Source organism: Rhinolophus sinicus, linkage group LG07 (assembly GCF_036562045.2).
Source record: "Rhinolophus sinicus isolate RSC01 linkage group LG07, ASM3656204v1, whole genome shotgun sequence".
NCBI lineage: Eukaryota > Metazoa > Chordata > Mammalia > Chiroptera > Rhinolophidae > Rhinolophus > Rhinolophus sinicus.
This window is the reverse complement of record NC_133757.1, coordinates 28551462-28559308: the sequence shown is the minus strand read 5'-3', so window position 1 is coordinate 28559308 and position 7847 is coordinate 28551462.

The following is a 7847-nucleotide window of genomic DNA, read 5'->3' as shown; positions in this document are numbered from 1 at the left end:
AGAGAGATCTAGAGGACACACAGAGCCTCAAAATTTCCTTTCCATTCATTTGTCTATTTACTCAACTATTTTTTAAAAATTTTAAGCATCCACTATGTGTCAGGTGCCAAAACAATAACACAACCTTACATTTACTACGTCTTTCCTATGTGCTAAGCACTGTGCTAAGGCCTGACGTTCGTTATCCTGCACAAGTCTGTGAGGGGGGTATTGTTAATTCCATGTTATAGGTGAGGAAACAGAGGTTTAGAGGAATGATGTCATTTGCTCCAAGGGAGCACAGCCAGTGAGCTACAGAACCAGGAATCAAACCTTGGAGGCTGCCACCCAAATGATCAGGCATTTCCAGCAAATGTCCATTGTTTGGCTCATGGTAGCTCATGTCAGGACCCTCCCCAGAGCCTGCACCTCTGCAGGCAGCCGCAGAGTGGTTAAGCACACAGCCCCGCGGGGGAAGGGATGAGCAGGAGCAACAGCAATCCCCAGGGTTTCTGGCCATTTGCATGCATTGTAGCCATGTGGCTCCTGGGGTGGGATTGCAGAATGTTCCCACCAAGTCCGATTCTACAACTTTACTCTGTGTGCGACTCAGCGTCACCTCAAAGCTATAGTTCAGAGAAGAGCCCCTCCAAGTTCACTGGGATAAGGGTCTGCTAGATTGGGGCCTAACAGGCCATGGGAGCTAGATCCTGTCCCTTTGTGATGGTGAGCTCTTCTGCAGCTTCATCTGTAAAACAGGTGCCTATATACTACCTGTCTGGAGAGCTGTCCTCAGGATGAGATGAGAGCATGAACATGAGAGGGTTTTTAATTGCAGAAGCCTTTTCTTGTATAAGTCCACGTATCCCATTGCCAGGACCCAGGATGGCGTGCCCTGACTGAGTTCTCCTGGAGGCCTAGAGCAGAGTGCATGGCCTTCAGGACAGAACAGGTCAGGATACTTTTTTTTTCTATTATAAATCTCAATATCACTTAGGATCTCAACTTTTTTATATACGATTTTTTTTTTTTTTGTAAATGACTGCCACAAACACTGTCCTAAAATAAAAAGACGTGGATGTATTTAGCCTTGTAAAAAACTATGTGGTCTATATTTTTCTCATTTCACATCAGACCAGTGGAGACGAAAGCAAGGACTGGTCTCTAGGAGCCATTGCTGGAGACTTATAGGTGTGTCCTTCCCTTGCAGCCAAGCCCTGGGCAATAAGAGATGGGCTAACTACATCATGGACATTGGGGGAACTAAAGGTCAGAATTAAAAAGTAAGTCCCAGAAAAAAAAAAATTTAATGCATATTACAAAATAGTGTGTGAGCCATGACCCCTGATTTGTAAAATACCCATATGCCTACAGACAGCCTCAGATGCACGAAAACAACAATGATAACAAAAGTAAAAACAAAAACAAAACACCAGAAGGCTATACAGCAAAATCCCACGGGGTTGTCTTTGATGGAAAATAACGGTTATGTTTATTTTCTCTGAATTATTTCTTGCTTTTCCAAATCTTCCTGTTTTGTAATCAGAAACATAGAACGAATAAATTAAAATAAAAAATGATGCAAGAGGAATCATGCAACATACTGTGTAAGACCTTGGCCAATGGTCTCCTTGGGACAAGCAGAATTTCAGTGAAGCCACAGCTTGTACTGCCGAAGGCTCTTCTGGGCTTGTGCTGGCGTCACTCACCTCCTGTCCTCATGTTTCTAGGGCTGAGCTCGGATTCTGGCGTGTGGAACGTGCTCTATCAATGTGTCCTGAATGGACCGCTTTCCTTACTAGGCTGGCTCCTGGCCGAGATGGGGCCAGAGAAAAGCTGCCACTTAAGTAGAAATGGACCATCCCTGCACTGATTTCCTTTCTGAGTTTAAAATTTTGTATTTGAAGGCTTTATTGCCTTTTTCCTTGGGAGAACAAAAGGGTCCTTTTTATGAGTTTAAGCTCCTGTCTTAGAGGCAGTCTGGCTGCCATTAAAATAAGGCCATCTTTAAAACAGCACGGCTTGGGAAGTGTGGGTCTTCTATCGATTAGGCATCTTGGTGACTGGCAAAAGGAACTAATTCTGGCCAATTGAAGCAGGAAACAAATGCATTGGAAATGCTCCTGGTAACTCACAGCTTGGACAGGAAAACTAGAACCCTCTGGTAAAATGGTCAGGACCCAAGAACAGTCAACCTGTAGGGACCATTGCTAAAGACCCTTAGTCTTATCTCCTATACAATCCTAAGTTTTCTTATGATTTTGAGTCGACATGTTCACTGTGGGAGTTAAGAGCTTGGGCCTGGGAGCAAGACAGCCTGGTTTCAGATCACATTTACTAGGACCTTAACCAAAGTCCATGCCATCTCTATGCTCTGTTTCCACATCTGTAAAATGGGGATAATAAGAGTATCAAATTGCATTCATTACCTTTTGCTGTGAAACAAATTATCCCAAAACTTAGTGGCTTAAAACAACAATAAGCATTTATTATCTCTCAGTTTCCGTGGGTCAGGTATTCAGGAGCAGCCTAACTGGGTGACTCTGTCATGAGGTTTCTCAAGAGGTTCAGTCAGATGGGGTCTCAAGAGGTCTGCAGTCATCTGAAGGCTCAGTTAGGGCTGGATGATTTGTTTCCAAGGTGGCTCACTCATGTATGTGGCTGGCAAGTTGGTGCTAACAGTTGGCAGGTGCCTCAGTATCTCCCTGTCTTAGAAGCAATATAGAGGGTGCTCGGGTATCCTCACAACACGGTGGTTACTACCTGCAAGTGATACCAGAGAGAGAGACAGACTGAAACATATCCTTTGTATGACCTAGCCTGTGAAGTCACATCACATCACTTCTGCTACATTTACTCGTTAGATAAAAATGAGTCCAGGCCACAGGTAAGGGGACGCGAATTAGGCTCCGCCTTTTGAAGGGAAGCGTGTAAAAAGTTTGCAGCTCTATTTTATTATAACCCCCACAGTACCTCATAGGATTGTTATAAAGATTAGATGAGTTAATACAAGCAAATGCTTAAAACAGTACCTGGAATATGGTAATTACCACATAAGTGTTCAGTTGCCATTATTATTGTTATTATTACTATTGCTGTTATTATTCTCCCCTGCCCTGCCAATCCACCTGCTCCTCACTGTTCCTTCTTCCCAAAGTTGCCTCAAAGGTGGGGGCTCATCCCTCCTTGACTTATTGGCCCCTAAGACTCCCTCAGGGAAGCAGGGGCTTCTTTAGAAGTAGCCCCACCCTCTTTATCTGCCTCAGGAAATCAACCTTCATCACACCAGGACTCCAACCATGGTGGTCAGGCCTGGCATCCAGCACGAGGGGTCAGCCCCTCTTTGTACATCTTAGTCCTCACAGTTGCTACAAGGCTGACCCTTGCTCTCCTCTCTTCATCTCCCCGGCAACATACCCACAACAATGAGCTGAGGAAATTCCCCAGGCAAATGATTGGCTTGGTGGGACACACTTTTGACCACCCGGTGCCCCAGGGTGACAGGGCCTGGGAGTGGCCTTCAAGGGTGTGAGCAGAAACCACCAAGTGGGAGGAAGGTCCAGTGAGAAGGGCCCTTGCTGCCACAAGTCCCCATACCACAAGGCAGAGCCACAGCGAATCAATGTGCAGCCTGCTCCCTGCAAAGGACGCCCACCTGAGGGGCACACATCAGAGCTGAGACCCAGCCAAGCCCTGCTTGCCAAGCCTGGCGCCCAGGCTGCATTCACCCTGAGGGAGAGCTGCCTTTTCCGAATGATTTTTCTGCTCAGAGCTGGCACGTTTTGGTAATTTATGCAAAGCATTGCATGTGCTAGCTGTGGCTGGGCCACTTCACAAGCAGGTGGCTGATCACTCATTCCAGTTGGGTCTAGCTTTTTCATTTTCCAGTTTCTTCTTGGATTTCTTTCTTTTGGCTGATAGATAGGCTGTGGACAGTAGAGGTGATTCCGGGCTGGAAGCACACGAAAGCACTTGCCCTTCCCCAGGCTCTCTTTGGCCTCCCCACTTTTGCATGTGCTGGAACTCCTCTCAATGCTTTTGCTCCCTGGGAACACGGGGGCCTTTTGAAGAAGGAGCACAGGGAGCCTTCTTCCTCAGAGTACAAGCTGGCCCTCCCTTTACCCCACGGCCTGGCTGAGGGGGTTACTCAGCTGTGAATGCTCAGGGCAGTTGGCCTGGGGGTGTGGCGGAGACCCACCTTGACAAGATGGAGGAGCAAATGTGCAGAGGCAGGATGGAGACTTCAAAGTGTTACACAGAGATGAGCACCCTATGCATTCTGCTATAGAATAGTTCCTAATTTTGCAAGGAGATACTCTGGTCTCTGCAAGGACTCATGTCTCAAACCCGGTAGATATAGATAGGTAGAGATAGATAGATAGATAGATAGATAGATAGATAGATAGATAGATAGATAGATAGATAGATAGATAGAAAGGCTACTCACAGAGAGGTTTGAAGAGGAAGCAATGGGCCAATAAGCATTTGCATCCAAACTTTATAAAAATTTTCCAAAGGAAAAGTAAGAAAACCACACGCAGATTAAGTCCCCTCCTCCTGTTTGGTTAAAAATATAAAATAAACAGGCACAGAAGTACTCCCTCCACGTGGCCTTCTCTTTAGCTCAGAAACTAAACTGTCTATATTTACACTTGGTGGATTCTCGTTTCTGCTTCTACCATTTTAACTAAGAGTAAAAGAGGCAAAGGAGCGTGATAATAATAGTAATTAATGACCATGAGCAATAAATACAGCTCTCACAAGGGTTCAGCCCACGGTTTCCTGCCAGCTAGTCTCCGAGGAACACATGAGATCAGTCCACCCTGATGACGCCACGTCCAGCCCCATGGACCAAGGGGATTTGGCAGCTGTGCACACCTGGGGCCAGAGCATGACACTGACACTCACCCGTGGGCTAGTCAAAGGGATACAGAGTTTTCAGTGAAACCCGTATCAGGAAAATAACGTTTCTGGCTTTTGCCACTTGATGGGAATTCACAACAGAGAATGACAGTAAGAGGTAAAGTCTGGTGAGGTCCCAAGAGGGCATAGCCTCTAGGACAAGATTTCTCAACCTCAGTCCTATCAGCATGTTGGGCTTGACAATTCTTTGTTGGGGGGCTGTCCTATGCATGTAGGATGTTCAGGAGCATCCCTGCCTCTCCCCTACCCACTGGATGCTGGTAGCAATCCCTCAGTTGTGACAACCAAAATGTCTCCAGTCATTATCAAATGTCTCTGTGGCGGTGTGCGTATGTGATGCGCAGTCTCCCCCAGCTAAGCAGCACTGCTCTGGTGGTTAAGAGCAGGGGCATTGGGGAGAGCATGCCTGGGTTTGAATCCCAGTGCCTGCAACTTGTAGGAGCACTGAATGAGCCAATAAACACAAAGGTAGGTTGACCATATAATTTATCCCCCAACCCAGGCAATTTGAGAGCGAAAGAGGGTTCTAATGATAATTTCATGAACTGAGACTGTCTCTGCAAATGGGGACATGAGGTAGGTCCTTAAGTCCACATAGAGTGTTGAGAGCTGGACCTGACCCAGTGTCCACTCAATAACTATTGTTCTAAGTGCTTTAGATCATTTAATCCCACTCTCCCCACCAAAACCTTATGAGGTCGGTACTATTATTACACTTTTTTGTATATGGGAAGACTGAAGAAATAGAAGCTAAAGTAACTTGCCCAAGATCACACAGTGAGTTGTAGAGCCAGGATTTGGATTCGGGCAGGTGGGTTTCCAAGCCTGTGTCGTAAACCATTGTGCCCAGGTGTGCTCAGTGTCCAAGGAAACACAGCGCTACTCAACATCCATTGGACTCCACATGAACTACTAGCTATAGGTCATTCACCTATAGTTCATTCACCCCAGTTTCAACATTAAACCATTTACAATGCTGGGTTTTCAGGGTTTATTGTGGTGAAAAAATAGATACATGAAAAATATATGTGGAGCAGGAAATGTGAGTGGTAGTGCCCAATCTGACTCCTAGTTTTGTAGAGCTCAACAGGCGTACCAGCCCATTAGGAAGTCACTGTGGTTATGTAATATAGAAACAAACATTTTATTTTTCAATTCATAATTTATTGTTTTCCCAGATGGCCACTAAGTTGTTAGGACATAAAGTCTTATTTAGTCTTTGGACCCAGTTACTTAATAAATGAAACTGTTGGGTATTTCTTTTGGCCTAGGAGTGCCATGAAGGTGATGGAAAGGAGAAAGTTTGGGAACCTCTATACTCACCATTTTGCCATTGGGAGAACCCTGGAGGGGAATGACGGAGAAGGCCTTCTAGCTCCAAGAGACCTCACCCTGCTTGTCCACTCGGGGAAACCTCTTCCTGTCCCCATGGCACATCAGCCTGGGCTAATGCAATCCCCCTCCCTCTCTCTTTCATTTTCTCTCTCACACATATACACAGTTCTCCTTTCCCTCACACAAAAGCTAATAAATGTCCCCTGACCCCAATCAGAGTGCCAAATTCCATCTGAGTTCCCTTTATTTTAATCTCTTGCCCTTTTTCAACTATGTTAGGAAGGAAACTGGTTGTTTTACAACTTAAACTTAGTCAAGGTTCAAGCTGAGCATCTCCCATTGACATGCGATCTGCCCCTCAGGTCAGAGGTCACATTGTCAACTCAGACCCACTTGACACGGTGATAAGCAGACACATGAATGCACCTTCTCCCCAGAGAGCACTCAAACTTCCACACTGGACCTTCATAAATACACAGAGACAATCATTAAGCAGATGGAGAACTGGAAGAAGCCTGGTAGTGTGGCAAAGGGGAAAGGAATGAGGGCTTGGGGGGTGGGAGGGTGTTTTTTCAGGTCACTGGCTCTAGAACCACAGTCACACTTTACATTTTCTAAACTACTTAGTTTACTAGCACAGAAAACTAGACAGCGGGAGGGTGGTAGAAACGTGTGGGCAGGGGCAGCATAACTGGCTTTTTATTATTAACCAGGGGCAACCTTGGACAATTCACTTCTTGCTGTGCCTCAGTTTCCTCACCTGTAAAGGGGTTTGATTGCCCATTGCTTGTCAAACTGGGGTGCCTCAGGTATATTTACAGCCTGTGTGTGCTACTGAAAGCCTTGGAAAGTCTGTCTTCCCGGGGTGTCAAGTTTAATAAAGATTTCAACTGTTAACCAGCAGTCTCATGTCATGTGGTGCAGTTTGGATATTGAGTGAACAGCTAAGAAATTACCCAGTCTAGTGTGAAAGATCACTCGTTGCCAATTTTGTTCTGTACAATCGATATAAAACTTTATGGTTGGGGACAGACTGTGCTCAGGGCCTTATCTCTAGGAAGATTTTCTTTCAATTACAAATGTTTTGTCAGTTCCAAATACAGTTTAGAAGATTCAAAAACAAAGACTTTTTTGGGGCCCCTCCCTTTTTACATAAAAAGATGCAAAATTTACATGCGTTTCAATGACAGTAACTAGTAATTGATGACACTTTATGGCCAAATACTGTGTGTCAAATGTTGTGTTAATCTCTTTATATGATCCTCATAATTACCTAGTTATTCCCATTTTATAGATCACAAAAACAAGTGAGAAACAAAAAAAACCTGGGGCACAAAGAGCTGAAACAATCCATCCAAAGTCACATGTTATGAAGCAATGGTAAAACCAAAGATTCTCCCTACCTACTACCACACCCTCCCTGCCACCCCCATTATCTGGGCTCATTGCAAGAGACTTTAGGATTTACCCCCAGGCCCGTGGCGTGGGGCTTCTTTGGTGAAGCCTGAACAGCACAAGCCATAATGATCTCAAAGGCCAGCTCTGACACTCCTAAATCAATTTTAGCTAAATTGACGGATTAAAGGCTTCTTATACTGGAGGTGCCACTG